Here is a 13,811-nt window from a genome sequence, read left to right as displayed (position 1 = left end):
AAAAGGAACAGGTTTCCGTCGGTCCTTAGGGTCGACAACCTGCTCAACCTTCTGCCGTAGGATCTTAGTAGCCTGTGAAGCACCAGGGCACCCTTCACAGTATTGAGCCCTTACTGCGCTAACCGGAGGCATATGGCGTAGTTGACTTTTTGCTTCTCCGAAATAGTCGGCTACTTTTATTCAATCTCAACTTGAGGTTATATAAGGGTGGGATTATGAGTATGTTTTTATTTAGTTTTTCAACAAATTGTGACCTATATGGATTCGCTTTATGCGTTATACACATTGTACTCTGTAGTTCGTCGTTCTTGATAAGACACCAATTTGGTTTCATCGTTTCTGTTCATATTAATGCTGAAGTTGTGGAGTACATTATACTAATTCGCAATGGCTTCAGTTAAGATAGCTAAAATCAATCTTCAGCATAAAAGAACAGCAACGATTAATCTTTGTAGACTTATGCAAATTGGCAAAGTGGCTTTGGTGCAAGAACCCTATTTTCGCAAGGGTACTTCCTACCGTGGAAACCAAGTGAACCCAGTTTTTGCTGCTTTCAGTAAAGAAATGGTAAACTCTCGATCAATGCCGCGTGCATGTGCGCTTGTTAACAACGCTATCATTGCTACACTTATCTCTGAACTAACAACCAGAGATGTATGTGCTGTCACAATTGATGCAACTGGCGGAACCCCGTCAGGAATTACGTCTAATTTTCGGTTTATTTACCACATGATGAACCATCCCCTAAGGATGCTTTCAAACGAGTTGTCATATATTGCACTACAAAAGGCCTTCTGCTAATTGTCGGCAGTGATGCTAATGCTCATCACATCATCTGGGGTAGCTCGGATATCAATCTGAGAGGCCTCAGCTTGATGGAATACTTAGGTAGAACCGAACTTAGTTTACTTAAGGCTCAAGACTCCGTAACTCTGTTTTGAAAATTAATGACGTTATTGCTTGTTAGTATTGGTGAGGCAACTAGCACGAAAAAGTGACGAAAATTTGAGGTGGGTGGAAATGGGGTGGTAAAAGCTTGTCAGCTGCTACATAATGTTGCCAGATGCAACAAAATGTTTATTTTTGAGCATTTATGAAATATTTATTATATGGAAACTTATTTTAAAATTCTTCATACACCACTAGGCTTTTAACATACAGTGTTGAGGAGAGTACAGTAAAACACTTTGATTCTCCGAATATTTACATTTATCCGGTAAAATTTCGTGCACCGAGCACACTGAGACAGTTTCCCAAATTAATGTAAGACGAAATTATGTCTTTTTTATTCTTCATCCGCAGACTGTTTGTTTGCTGCTGCGTGAGTCTCGTGCCATCCATCCACACTTTCTTGTGCGCAGTCCAAATAGAACAGAATCGAGTTGAATTAGGCTGTGGCACACAGCCTTGAAAGAGTGCTAGCCACAGATACTGATTTATTAGTTCTAATCTGTAAAATGAGTAAGGAATAATGAAATGTATATTTGCCACCAAAACCGATTATACGATGAGAAATTATTCTACGAAAGCATTGATTGAAAATAGTAAAAGTATGTGCTGTAGTCTGCTTGGTCGTGGCTGCTGCTGCGGCTGTCGCGGTTTTGTTTTTTTGACTGCATTGTAGGATGAATGGTACGGTAAAATTAAATGTCAACCATTCTCCACCCTGCCAACAGAAGCTTGCATAATCTTTTCTTTTTTTTTGGTTGATTTGATTAATTCGACAAACCGCAATAATTATTTGATTAAATAAATCTGGCAACGATGAAATGATGATTCTTTTCTTGTATATGCATACAGTTGTTTGCGTGTCGACTAGCATATTCGATGTATTGTTTTGATATTTCTAAGTTGCTTTGCCGTGATTTTGAGCGCACTATTTCACCTAATGCGGTAGTGAATTTGGGTGTTCCGAATTTTGCAACATTCACAATACGGCCGTCAAATTTGTCTCTCACTTCAAATTTTTTAAATCAGTTTTCGTTGTTTTTCGACATGAAGTGCAGAAATTGGTGTTCAACATCAAAGACAAAAGTGAAAGTTAGGTAGTGAATTATGTTAAATTGTGATAAAATCAAGAAAACGGCGAGAAAAGAACAAGTGAAAAACTGAGTGCATGTTCAAAATAAGTGTATGGGTGTGTTTCGATCGTTCGGAGTTGGTGTGTGTACAATTAGTATACAAAAGTTTGTCTAGGAAAAAAGCAGTTTTAGGCGCTTTTTAGTCAATTAATTAATAATTAATTAGCTAGGTGAGTGAAAAATTAATATGAAAATACCATGAATATACGTTGACAGAGGTAAGTTGGTGAATAGCAGTGAAATATTGAATTTTGGCTAAAATTGCATTAGTATTAGTGCGAATGAGAACAAAATCATCTTCATCATCAAATTGATTACGGTTTATAGAGCCTTAACATAGGCAGTCGCCCAATCTTTATGGTATTCAATAGAGCAGAGGTGTTAGACATAACCCTTTGCTCCAATAGAATCAGTCACGAGCTGACGAATTGGCATGTGTCAGATGAGGAATCGATATCTGACCATCGCTACATCTACTTTGAATGTTACTTCGCAGACCTTGCGTTTTAGAATTCCTCGTTCAACAAACTGGGTTCTTTATACATAGTTGCTCTCTACCAAATTCCATGGATATCTACCTTATATACAAACTCCTACCGACTTGGATGATGCAGTTGATACTACAACGTTGCACATCATGGAAGCTTTCGAAGAAGCTTGTCCTCTGTGTTTGTCTTGTCTTGTCTTAGCACATGCACAGCCAGTATTGAAAAGCATCCTGGAAATGTCGGTTGTATTCCCGAGCATTTTCTTGTCTGCATTAATATTTGCAGCATATCATAAATATGACACAAGTATTAAAACGGCCAGGCCCACCGTGCAGGCTTGAATTTGGGAGAAAATCCAAAACATCCCGGCAATCATATTATTTAGTAATAAATAACATGATCAACGAAGAGTTTTGAATCTACGAAAGGAAGAAACGAGGACAGCCGTACCAACCGTTTCACATTCAGGGGGAAAAATGATTGACGAAATCGTTGGGAGTGACTTTGCTAAGAAGATTAATGTACACTCCTAGGGGTCCTCAACGTCGTGGGATGGGGCACAGTTTTTAGTCTAGTGCCCTGGCTTATACACTGATGGGCAAAAGTATTCGCAAAAATTCAGGTAGATTACTATGAAAACATGACGAATACTTATGTACATCAGTGTACATATAGACCTAGGTTTAAGCGCCATTACTCGCTCTCTGTAACGAGAAAAAGAAAAGAAACAAAAGCGATGAAAACAAGCGAAAACTCATGACGATAAAATTATACCATATACTTACAACATCTCCATATTTTCCATGCTTGGAATCGTTTCTTTTTTGTTTAAATTACCCTCGTTAAATAATAATAATTGAGGAACGTTCAGATTATAAACTTCATTGTACAGACCCCATGTTTCTGATATGTATAACATGTTGATTACAAATGTGTATTAGTCGTCTAACCATTCTTAATATATTTCAATGTTCTTGTTAACATGTTAAGTTAACAATATTAAAACTCGTCTCATTGTACGAAATAACTTGAATTAAAATTAAAATATACCGTTCAATTGAGTAGATTGATAGATGTCTGGTTTTTTAACTTAAAATCTATTTTGATACCAGTGATCAGTTCTACACTTAATTCGATATATGGGATGTAGCTTAGAAGCATATAGACGAAACATATGGGAAACACTCTTGAAGATGAATCGTTTATATTTATATTATACTGAAAGCATAACAAAATATATATCTTTTACTTACTACTGGTCCATATTTTCGACATCAATTATTTCCGTAAAAAACAATATTACATTTGATCACTGTTCGAGTAATCAACTTTGATACTCAGCAAAAACAATAATTCCTTTCAAAAAGTAACGAAAAGAAATTAAAAGAAATTGTAGCTTCCCGATACAGATAATGTCACCTCAAATAGAGTAAAAAATTGCTTAGATTCTGACGAACCCGATGAGGAGTATGAAGTAATGTTTCATGATTTGGTCAATCTTTCAGGAACTCAGTTTTTTATTATATTTCTCAAATTTATATCTGGTGGTTCTTGAGCAATATGAGTTTCTGCTAGATGGATCGTAATCCTTTGGTGTACAAAGCTTCAAAGTGTACAAAGAATAAGGAAAGAGTAACCATCTTCAAATACTATAACATTTCGATGAGAACTTTATGGTTTTTAAAAATTGTGTCTGAAAAAAAAATCACATGTTTCCAAGGAAAAGCATAACATTACAAATGAAATCTTTACATCAAGTAAAATTAAGAGTTACGATAGGAAGATTTTCAATATGTAGAATCTATAACGATGACAGTTTCATTATGAAATACGTGTATATTAAATAATAATACTTGAAATTCGTTATAAATGCCATTGACACTAATTTTCTTGACTAAAAACAATCACTTAAACACAAGATGTATAATGAACGTAAGGTCTTTTATCTGTAACGTTATACACCAAATATTTTCTGACATTATATTATTAGATGCTCACTGGCAATTATTAGAAACTTCATAAGATTATACATAAGAAGAAGCATCTTTCAATAAAATGTTCAGACATTTCAAGCAATTCCATTCATGGTAGCCGCAAAATTGCGACGAAGAACGACCGACATTACATGGCTTTATGTGTTTTATATGTGATTATAAGTTCGCAACCTAATTGCTAAGATTATGCACACAGTTTGCTTTGAAGCGTAATTTGTTTTATCAGTTTTCCCACTATAAATGTTTGCAGACCAGGTACGACAATATTGTATTGTAACGATATGCATGAATATCTTATCATCATAAAGGATGTCCTTATTCGAGCTAATCGGGTTAATATTTTGTTTACTCTTTCGTCATACGCGACTATATAACATATTAGACCAATATCGCGATTTTAATTCATATGTTCAAAGTTATATATATCATTAGAAGATGTTTTCTAAGCAAATACATATATCGAATATATACGTTAACATTTGATAAAATGGTAAAACGATATTGCACTTACCTTCCCGAGTGCCCTAAATGTACTTACCTCCCATTGATCTAAATTGACTCACTATCCATAAAATCATATCTCCAGAGGCTCTCCACATCGTTTTACCCAAAAGTTGCACTGTGTGAGTATCGACAATGAATCCTTAACGTCGATTTTCTGGGCCATAGTGCCGCAATTCCAAGAAGAACAGCCATCATATTTTGAAGCAGGATCAAATTCAACTGTAGGCTCAAACTTCAAACAGCTTAATTATCAGGTCATTGACTCTTGTAAACTTATCTTGCATTTCCTTGAATGGATTTCTTCAAAATATTAAAATCTATATTCCTAATTTATGAAATCGGGGAATTTGGGATTGAAGAAAAAATTGACGCGTAGAAAATAAAATGTACTTCACATGAGCACGACTTACTACGATCTTTTTCGAAGAAGCTTGTCCTCTGTGTTCTGTAAAAACCTCAAGAGGAACCCCGTGGTGGAATTCCGATTTGGCTATTCTGAGGAAGCAGTGTAGAAGGAGTTGAAACAGACGCCATTCAGCAGGGACGGATTGTTTCAAGTTGGCTCGCAAAGCTTACAAGAAGGCCGTACGATCTGCTGAACGATCCGGCTGGAAAAACCTTTGTGCAAATGTTACCAATTTGAGTGAAGCCAGTCGGTTGAATAAAATTCTTGCGAGATCCAAGGAATTCCAAATTGGCGAAATTGTAAAAACTCGTCTTATGACAAGGGAAATTCGCAAGCCAAATAGCGACTACACTTCTTCTGATGGAGAATCGTTAGAGCACTTATTTGATACGCACTTCCCTGGATGTGTCGATATAGCATCTTCGGATGTTCCTGATGTCTTTTCATGTAGCTATAATTCAGTCTGAATTAGGCTGCTCTCGAAGTTCTCTTCGGCGTGGCCCCACTACACATGCATCTCAAACAAGAAGCATTTTATTGTACTTAACGACTATAGGTACTCGGTTTTATGGAAGAGAATCGTGTAAACCGCAGTTCTACACACACTTCGTTGTTACCGCTTATGGTTAATTGGGACAAAATTTTCCTTGCTCCAATTGATAGTTAATAGTTTTCCTTATAGGACATTTTCAACACAATTCCCCTCGCGGGATGAGTGGACATCTGGCTATTTGGAGACAAGTATGTCGGACAGCATTGTTTGTTACACTGACGGCTCCCTTCTCGAAGGTAGAGCAGGTGCAGGCGTCTATTCGCGTGAGCTGAGATTGGAACAGTCACACTCACTGGGTAAACACTGCACTGTCTTTCAAGCGGCAATATTTGCCATCATGTGTGGAGTGCAATCTGCATTGCAGCAACGCATTATGGGCAAAGTAATGTATTTCTGTTCAGATAGCCAAGCAGCTATTAAAGCTCTTGCGTCGGCCAAGGTCGAAGTTAGTAATCGCATGTCGAAATCAAATTGAGGAACTGAATTTAGTTAATACTTTACACCTTATATGGGAGCCTGGTCATTCTTCCATAGCTGGAAACGAATTGGCTGATGAGTTAGCTCGTAATGGAGCATCACATGACTTCATTGGTCCTGAGCTAGCTATTCCAATATCCAAGTGTTTAGTGAAGCTTTTGATCAACACTTGGGCTGTCACTCAGCTCAGATGGCATTGGAGAAGTCAGGATTCACGTTATCAAACAAAATTGTATATCCGGGAGCCATCTCCGGTAGTAGCAAGCTATTTTAGCTAATCTGTCTGAACAGAATTGCAGTGTCTTAGTCAAGGTCTTGACAGGTCACTGCCGACTGAACTATAACATGGCAAATATTCAACGCGATGGGTCATCTGTTTGTGATAGTTGTGAATCTGATTATGGAACTTCTAATAATCTGATATGTAACTGCCCAGTCTATGCACAATTGCGCTCTCAAATATTTGGTAAACACTTAGTGAAATTTACTTCAGAAACCTGAACCTTCAGAGTATTTTGTTGTTCATAACCCGTTGTGGTAAGGAGCTATAAGCTCTTGTACGTTTATGCGTTGTATGCCCTCTTCAAGGGCCCTTTTCCAAACTTTTTCTTTGTTCTCCCATCCACATTCCTTTCTTTTTTGCGTCAGGTGTGTGATGAAAAAGGCTGTGAAGGCGATGGCACAAATCTCCCAAAATGAGGTGCCTTTCGAGCCGACGTTCTGATACCTGATACCTGCTCAACCTTCTGCCGACGGATCTTAGTAGCCTTCATCTTGTGCAATATCGTCTTAGCGCTAGCTCCCTTCAGGTCGGCTACCATACTGACCTTACTAAGCTTTGGAGTTGCTCCAGTGATGCTCCAGTCATGCGTCAGCGGAGTTCTGCAGTCTGGCTTCCTGCCAGCTGCTCTTCTTCAGTAAGGTCTCAAATCTTCGAATCTTCCTTCCTGGCCTCCCCCGCTTAGCTCACTGCTAACTCTTTCTTCTCGGCAAGTTGGCGGAATTTTCGTTCCGCCTTCTTACTTACCTGCAGCAAGGACTTTCACTTCTGCTTTGCCTCTACAACCATGTTGAAAAGGTTCAGCACGGACTTCTTAAGCTCCTTGCTGTACTTCCCGCCGTTGTCCAGAAAGGACATGATTACGTCCGTTACATTCGATATTTAATTCAACCTGTATTTTACAAGCAATCACAATTTGAATTTATTTCGATTTAAACAATCAGTAAATTTGATTGAATGTTGCATTTATTTGCATGCTCTAAATATGTGCATGAAAATACATTTAAAATCACAACATATTTTTATCTGAAAAGTTCATAACTGAGTAAGGTATCAATAACAGAATTAGGTATTATTGAGTTATATTCTCCTGCTCGGGTAGTCACACAACTCGTTCATAAACACGCAATTTGTGCCATAATAAAAGAAAACATTAGAAAATAAGTCTAGATTTTTACAATAAAATCTGGCTAAATTAGCGTAAATGTCGTAAATAAGTACAGTTTATTCAACTTTCTTATTGTAATTATGCAAACATATTCAAAAAACCAACTCCGTCTAGTATATAATTCGCCCAGAAACTAAGCTTGACCCGCGCGAGCAGTGATTAATGTTCATTGCATTTCTTAGCCATCACAACAAAACGCTTAAAGCTTACACTTACACTCATTAGTGCTCTCTTACATGAAGTACCCGGTGGTCTGCATTTATTTTGCCAGACTAAATACCTTCAGCTTTCGTACCATCGTGGTAAACCAGACCGATCCACTAGTTTTTCGCATATTTAATAGAGGATATTTTTATGCTTCCTTTTCCTTTTCTTGGGAGTTCATTTGTCTGCTTCTCGGTTTTCGCTTCCAATATATGCTGTCTATTGGTTAGGTGCATCGTTTACTCTATACACGCTACAGACTGACCGACGCGACCCAACGACCGATCGACCGTTTGCTCACCACACCTATCCTACTAGTTAAGTTTAGACCCTTAGACTAAGTCACATCCTCAACCGATAAATTTTAAACACGGCTTAAAGCCGTCCCATTTCGGAGTTTTGTCATTTTTTTTCCTAAATAGTGGTAAGTTTTACTTCAATGGCTGTCATATAAATATTTTTTAACAAATATCGTGTGGGTCCGACATGAATATATTGACAGCATGCGTTTTGCGCAAAACAGTTTGCATTTCAAAACTCTAAAGCTGAGATAAAAAAAATCGTGATACATATATAGTTTGTTATTAAAATGCGTATAATGTTTGTTGCGACGGATTTTTTCTGGCTCGAAAGAAACAGTTTTGACAGCAGTGTCCATTTCACACAGCTCCAAAGCTGAAATTTATTATGCAATTATGAATTATTATTGAACTTATTATCTATATGAAATAACTTACAAACTAGTTTCACTTCAATCCACGAGCCACAGTCTCCGTCGCCGTTCTAAACTATTCTAATTGAATCCTTCTGCCTCTGTATGGAAGTATGTGCATTAATTGGTCAACCTGTGTTGCCAGTTTCACAAAATATTAAACTTCACTGAACACTCCCACCCGTGAAACTAGCAAAACGGGTCTATTGCGCATTTCTAAACTTCACTTGAAATCTGTTCCCTTATAAGTCCCGCCTGGATCAAAAGTTTTTGTTCTCCCAAAACGATCGACAATTTCTTTCACACTTTCCTTCAATACGCCAAATAAACTGCTTTGCTTTGAATCGTACGCCAAATCGTTCTTAGCTCCCTTATTCTGTGCGGCGGTGTATGAACTAATGTACTCATCCGAGCTCGTTCGATGGCCAGGACGGCGCACGGTTATCGTCGATGCATCTCTACGGCTTTGCAGCGCTTGACCTACCGGTTTAATTTCAATTTTCTTTTGCGATACGTACGTTTGTGTTTGATGAGTAGCAGTTTGGAGGGAATCTGCGGCACCAAAACAAAATTTGCTATCGAATTCATGGAGTGATTTTGTTTTGTCACTGAAAGAATTTCGCTGTTTTTCTTCGTTCGCCGGTTTTTTGCAAGTGCTTTGCCCGTAATATTTTGATATTATTGCTGCCTTACGTGCACCAAATATTAAATCGATTTCCGTTGCCGCTCTCTCGTAATCCTCATTTAATTGTTTTAATTTGCACTCGTAATCCAGCCGGATTCTCTTCTTAATTTCTTCCTGTTGAGTCCGCCATGCTTTGTTCTGCTCCTCAAGCAGTACAAGCTTTCGTTTAAGCTGATCCATGGCGAGTCTTCCCCACTTCAGATATAGTTTCTTTGGAGAATGTTGCGACGGATTTTTTCTGGCTCGAAAGAAACAGTTTTGACAGCAGTGTCCATTTCACACAGCTCCAAAGCTGAAATTTATTATGCAATTATGAATTATTATTGAACTTATTATCTATATGAAATAACTTACAAACTAGTTTCACTTCAATCCACGAGCCACAGTCTCCGTCGCCGTTCTAAACTATTCTAATTGAATCCTTTTGCCTCTGTATGGAAGTATGTGCATTAATTGATCAACCTGTGTTGCCAGTTTCACAAAATATTAAACTTCACTGAACAATGTTATACTCGAAAAATGTATTAGGAAGATACATATATCACAGCTCGATGCATATTGCATACACATGTCTGCAGGTGATGATTATTGAGCTTGTAAATTATAATTTAAAATCTATTTTTTAGGCTTTCAAATGCAATCGTTGAATTTTAATCTAAATGCGATATGTTGCTGCGTATGTTTGAACTATCGTTTGAGTGAGTTTTAAATGTCTTGCGTTTCGGTATCGAAAAGACTTTTTCAATAATGTTTTGTAATCGTTCGCCATCTAATAAATTAATTGGCATGAAGCTTACATTAATAGGCTCGTGACTAACATAAGTTTGTCAGGTATGACCTAGCCAACGCGAGCAAGAAAAATCGAGTTGAATCGTTGGACAAGTTCTGCAGGGTAACATAACCATGTACAGTTGGAGAAATTTTATTATTTTCAGTTATCTTTTAGCAATACATCAATTAAATTTTTGTAAAGATTGTCTTTTATATAAAGAACTAGGCAAAGAATAAAAACCAAATGAATAAAATTTTGATAAAGATTAAATTTTTAGTTTCAAATTAAAAAAAAATCGAGTCTTTTACACATAGTTAATATACAATTATTGTGCAAATAACGCATTGATTATGCAGAAAGATGATTATTGAGAAAAAAACTAATTACACCAATGACTGAAACGTGTGTTTGAGACGCGCCTCATTCAGCCACCGCAATACAGAGGAAACTTTTAAGTGTTCAGAAAAGCCTTCGGTAAGTCCAAAAGCAAATCACAACACACCCAATGAATGACCACAAGAACCGCATACTGACCGGGGAACCATGCCCCCATGCACTAGAGGTGGCATCTATATGCCATAACTCATGGGCCATCATCGCATCGGTCGCTTTCGCTGCTCTAACCGCTTGCGCGCACGGAAGTGCATGCCTTCTCGGCACCCGCCGCCCGCCCAAAGGTGCAAAAGGTGGTACTCGGCTCGGGGACTATGCGGCTCGCTAGTAATGCCAGACTGAAACGAATGCGGGGCGTGTGTGTAATGCAGGCGTTTGAGGACAGTTCGGACGACGGAGCACTTGCGCAGCATTGCATTAAGTTTCAACTATGAAGAAAGGATGTCTCCATCTTTTTTCTTTTTTTTTTAATCTTTCGTTTATTTGGAAGGCTCATTTGCCGTGAAGCGTTACGGAGCCGAAATCAAGTTTAACAATACATTTCTTGATTCTTATACATAGTGTTAGTTTTGGGGAACCGAAAGACTCGCGGTTTAGTCGAGGTTAGGGAATACAATAATACAGTAGGAAAGGAAAGGATTTGAGGGTGCTTAAGTAATTACGATGCTGATGTTCACAAAGTTGACATTCCTCGCATTTTTACATCTGTAACGGGACAAACAAACTTTTTTTTGGGAGACAACGACAAGAGGAGGACATACGGAAGGGATTAACGACAGACATGGAAATGTACAACAAGGGGAAGACATTCGGTATGGGGTACGACAGACAAGGGAATGGGCAGACAATGATTACAGTTTTACATCAGCAACTTTCAAAAATTGGTGGACCAGGGACATGTACTCTAGATCAAGGCCCGACAACACTTCCCTAATAGGCTTTGGTTGTTTTCCTCGGACCCGGAGATGTTCGGTTAGCGCAGATCTGGGGCCACGATGCTCCTCGCACGCCCACACGACATGATCGATGTCCTGATAATCCTCGCCGCAAACGCAGAGATTTCTTCCCGAGAGTCCCACTCTGAAAAGATGTGCATTTAGAGTGTAGTGATTGGACATTAGACGACACATGGTTCGAATGAAGTCTCGTCCAGGCTTGTAAAATGTCATCTGCATGTCATTTGACTAATTTGTTCATAACTTTCTTCATAAGCCAAATTTATTCCATATTTTTAGATGTACTCATAACGCTTGAGTAAGGCTATATTTTTGTCCAAAGGTACATTGTTCTAAATATTACATATGAGGCTGGATAGTGAAAACTCTCCAAAATGTCACGTGTCATTTGACATAATGTCATTTGAATGACATTTTGCCTCCCACGCCTCAGATTACATATTTACAGCAATGTCTTGTTAGACAAAGTTGTAGGCACATTTAAGCGCTATAAGTTCGTCATACCTCAGGAATGATGGCTACCTTCAGAAAAAAGTTCTGGGAAAATTATACAACCGAATGCAAATGACATTTTACAACACTGGTCTCGTCCCATATTCAATTTTTTGAACCATGTGTCTAAGCGTCACCTGCGGGCGAATTGAATACAGCCATCTACCCAACTCCCCATTTTTCCATTTCTGTTGCCAGCTGTTCAAGGTTTCCTGACGAACTAATGAGAAAAATTCATCGAAGGTGATTTTCCGATCGTAAATATCACCTTCCATAGCGCCCACCTTAGCTAAAGAGTCCGCTTTCTCATTTCCCGGGATCGAGCAATGAGAAGGGACCCAAGCCATGGTGATTGTGTAAGACCGTTGTGATAAGGCACTCAAAGCTTTCCGTATCCCATTCAGAAGATACGCTGAGTGCTTAACCGGTTTCATTGACCGAACAGCCTCCAAGGAACTTAGGAAGTAGCGATTTGCTCGAGTGAATAGTGTATAGCTGCTAGCTCAGCAGTATACACGGAACAAGGCTCTTTGAGCTTAAAATATGCGCTATGAAAAACGTTGAAAACACCGAAACCAGTGGAGTCATCCATTTTTGACCCGTCTGTAAAAAAGCTTCTCTCCTCACTGGCGTGCCCGTATTTGCTTGCAAATAATGGAGGTATGACCTCCGCTCACAGAAAGTCTGGTATTCCATGAACCTCCTGCTTCATGGACAGATCAAAAGTAACAGAGGAACTGTAAGAGTCTAAGAAGTTAGCACGATTGGTGTCAACCAAAGATGGGCTTACCTCCAGCGTTATGTACCAGTGGTAAATACTCATGAATCGAGATTGAGGGTTTTGTTCGAGCAGCTTCTCGAAGTTGTCAATGACCAATGGATTGAGAACCTCACAGCGGATGAGGAACCGGAGCGATAATTCCGCGAAACGATCTGTTAGTGGCAGTACTCCCGCAAGTACTTCCAAACTCATCGTATGTGTCGAATTCATACATCCTAACGCGATACGAAGACAGCGGTACTGAATCCGTTGAAGCTTCAGCATGTGTGTTATCGCCGCGGACTGGAAGCAGAAACTACCGTATTCGAGGACCGACAAAATGGTTGTTCTATACAACGTCATAAGATCTTCGGGATGCGCCCCCACCATGTTCCGGTTATTGATCGCATGAAGTTGATCCGTTTCTGGCATTTTTGTGTCAGATACACAATGTGCTTCCCGAAGGTACATTTCGAGTCGAACCAGACCCCGAGGTATTTAGAAGACATGCTATGAGTGATTGTCTTACCCATCAGTTGGAGCGGGAACTTTGCCGGCTTATGTTTTTTTGAAAAGACAACCATCTCAGTTTTCTCCGGAGAGAATTCGATACCCAGCTTCATAGCCCAAGTGGACAAATTGTCCAGAGTATCTTGCAACGGTCCTTGCAGTTCAACTGCGGTTGGCCCCGAAACGGATACAACACAATCATCTGCAAGCTGCCTTAACGAGCAATTTGGCATGAGACATTCATCAATGTCTCTGACGTAAAAATTGTAAAGAAGGGGGCTTAAACATGAGCCCTGGGGGAGATCCATGTAGCTAATTCGTGAAGTTGCCGAGTCACCATGAGAATTGGAGAAAGTCCACACGCATGGAGCTTGTC

The 13,811-nt window shown here is 38.9% G+C and overlaps 1 protein-coding gene across 34 annotated transcripts in view; it reads left to right on the top strand.

Moving 5' to 3' along the window:
• LOC134225499 (patronin) overlaps nucleotides 1-13,811 on the top strand; it is a 303,747-nt gene that overhangs the window by 203,860 nt on the left and 86,076 nt on the right. The gene's annotated exons all lie outside the window — the stretch shown is intronic.

This window comes from Armigeres subalbatus, chromosome 3 (assembly GCF_024139115.2).
Source record: "Armigeres subalbatus isolate Guangzhou_Male chromosome 3, GZ_Asu_2, whole genome shotgun sequence".
Lineage (NCBI taxonomy): Eukaryota > Metazoa > Arthropoda > Insecta > Diptera > Culicidae > Armigeres > Armigeres subalbatus.
Note: the sequence above shows the minus strand (reverse complement) of the source record. Positions and strands in the feature narration are given on the sequence as shown.